Genomic DNA, 3,095 nt, shown 5'->3' with positions numbered 1-3,095 from the left:
TTGTATACCACTGTGTATTAGCAGAAAAAATACTTTGGATACACATATTAACAATTATTACGTGTAATATTATTTGTTTTAAACAGTTCCAATCGAATGTATTCAGAATGTAAATATCTTTTATTATTATAAAGAATAGGTGACACCTGTAACGACGAAATTATTAATTAGAACTCAGTTGAAATTTCCAAAACTTGGATTGATGTTGGAAGGATGGGGTGGGAATAATGAGTCTACTATCACAGCGGCGTTAGTAGCGAATAAACTTAAACTATCATGGGAAACAAAGAATGGCACTCAAAAAGCAAATTGGTAATTACGATAATAATAGTAATATTTCTATTCAGCAGATACGTAAATCGTATCTGTTCATAAATGAATGGACATCTTGTCTTCATAAGCTATTCATTTGAATTTTAGGTATGGATCCTTGATCCAAGCATCCACTGTCAGATTAGGTAATAGAGGTAAAGAAGATGTGTACGTTCCAGTGTATTGAATGCTTCCAATGGTCGATCCAAATGACATCGTTATCGATGCGTGGGATATTTCGAACCTGAACATGGCTGATGCTACGTAACGTGCAAATGTGCTGGACATCAGTTTACAGAAGCAATTAATAGAACACATCGTTCATATGAAGCCAAGGAAGAGCATATACTGTCCTGACTTCATTGTTACTAATCAAGTAAATACTCGTTGTATTACATTCTTTCTAGTACCCTGTTTTATCCGAAATTATATACATTTCTGTAGATGTAGGAGAAGAGAGCCAATAATTTTATTCCTGGATCGTAATTCGAGCAATTGGACCAGATTTGAAAAGACATTGCTGAATTTAAGGCTTCGAAAAATTTGGATCAAGTGATTATATTGTGGACTGCCAACACAGAGCGATTCGCAGAAATAATTCCGGGCGTGAAAGATACGGCGGAAAATTTGCTGAACGCTATGAAACGGTCACTCGGAAATTAGCCCGAGTACAGTGTTCGCTGTTGCAGCAGCTGTGGAAGGAGTAAGCAGAATTGAATTTTCACTTTCTCGAACAGCATTTTTACGAACGTTATAATGTTTGGTCGTTCTAGTGTACATATATCTAAATGGTTCCCCTCAAAATACGTTCGTATCAGGGGCAATTGAGTTAGCAGAGAAATACAAAACGTAGCGGTGATGACTTTAAATCCGAACAAACGAAATTGAAATCAGTGCTCGTGAACTTCTTAGTGTCTGCGGATATCAAGCCAGAATCGATCGTCAGCTATAATCACCTTGGAAATAACGATGGATACAATTTGACTGCTCCTCAACAATTCCGATCGAAAGAGGTAAGGTTGATTAAAGAATAGTAAATTTAGTTCGATTCCATAACGAAATTTTATTGTTTTAGATATCAAAAAGGAACGTCGTAGACGATATGGTGCAGTCAAATAGAATTCTTTATGAACCAGGAGAGAAACCCGATCATTGTGTCGTTATTAAATACGTTGCATACGTTGGTACGTATCAAAGAAAATATGTATATACAGGGTGTCCCAGAACTAATACTACGCTTGAAAATGAGGAGGAGTTGAGGTGATTTTAAACAACTTTTTCCTTTGCGAAAAAGTTGTCCGAGGCGTGGTTATTGAGTTATTAACGAAAATCCCCGCCCAATCAAAGCGCGAGTATACAAGGCGGGCAGGAGCGCGATAACCGCCTCGTGCGTTGCCGCGCCCGTATGTCGCGCTCGTGACGAGAGCATAGGATTAAAGAAATGCTGCATGCAAAAACGAACTAACAAATTGGTTAAATATCAGAAGAAAGAAAGGGATTAGTCGTTACTTACGTTCACTGAACAAATGTAACATGCTCAATGAAATAACAAACAACTTTACAAATTACAGGATAGGTCAAATTATGAAAAATGTGAAAAGAATCAGAGTTGAACTTACTTCTTCGTTGGTCAGTGCACCTGCTCGTAGAAGAACGTCAACGGGTCAATGGGTCGACCTTAGGCACTCGAAGATAGGACACATGGCTAGCAGCAGCTGATGCTTGGAATAAGTCAGTGACCTGCACCCGATGATTTTTTCCTTATCATCACGATCATTGTCACTTTCCCACTGGCAAATTTTCACAAAACAAACTGTTTGTTGTTGTCACTTTTACACTTTCCAAATTCACTGTCACTTTTCATTTTACAAATCCACTGTCACATTGCACTTTGCAATTGAAAATTTGCATACATGTTTTTATTTTAATTCTTAATTCCGATCGGAATACCGTTTGCGGAACAATTCCACTGCCGCTCTCGGATTATAACGAGTAAATGACGAACATATTTAAATATTCCTTGTTCGTTAAGGCACGCACCGTTTCCCGCTTTTCCCGCTTTATGTGACTTTCAATGTCCTTGTGTTATAGGTCGTTGAATTCGTTTTAAGATTCTCTATCATGATAAGGAAGCAAAAATATACCGATCCACTTAAAAGAACACCGATGACCTTGAAATCTCGAAAAAAATGACCTTGAGCAAAATTTTTTTCCAATCAGAATATGTGTCCCATCGGATGCAATAACTTTTTCTTCTAACATTTTTTCTATCATGAAAAACAAGCGAGATATTTTAGATGCCAGAGTTAGCTGGGACACTCTGTATACACATATCGTCATCCAAAATCTTTTTCTAACTTCTGCAAAGTTCCTTGTCATTTAACATTTGCATAGTTTATCTCGAGTTTATCACGCAGGAGATCGTGATCTTTTATGTTAAAGCATTGATGATGATAGAACTCTTATTTAAAATACTCTAAATGTTTTTAAGTATGTTATGCCACTTCGAAGTGGAATATATAGTATGTTATAAAAAATGCACTTTAAAATAAACGTTTATTGAGAAAAATTTGTTTTCGTTTAATTGTTTCAGAAACCTTCAAGATTTTAAATTATTGACAGTACCAGACTATGTGAAATTGAAATGTGGATAGAATTTATTTTTAATCATTGTGATAGGGATTTAGCTCCTAAGATTCTAAGTAGTCTAACTTGAATATTTTTTGCATATTCTATTTTCATAAAATTTAATCTACATGAAATTTGTCAAGTTAAATATGCAT

At 35.9% G+C, this 3,095-nt stretch overlaps 1 pseudogene; it reads left to right on the top strand.

Moving 5' to 3' along the window:
• The window catches only part of LOC108630423 (inositol-3-phosphate synthase 1-A-like), a 5,911-nt pseudogene extending 2,945 nt beyond the window's left edge, over positions 1 to 2,966 (top strand).
• Positions 2,967 to 3,095: the final 129 nt, after the last annotated feature.

Source organism: Ceratina calcarata, unplaced genomic scaffold (assembly GCF_001652005.2).
Source record: "Ceratina calcarata isolate Rehan_Ccalc_2016 unplaced genomic scaffold, ASM165200v1 scaffold752, whole genome shotgun sequence".
NCBI lineage: Eukaryota > Metazoa > Arthropoda > Insecta > Hymenoptera > Apidae > Ceratina > Ceratina calcarata.
Note: the sequence above shows the minus strand (reverse complement) of the source record. Positions and strands in the feature narration are given on the sequence as shown.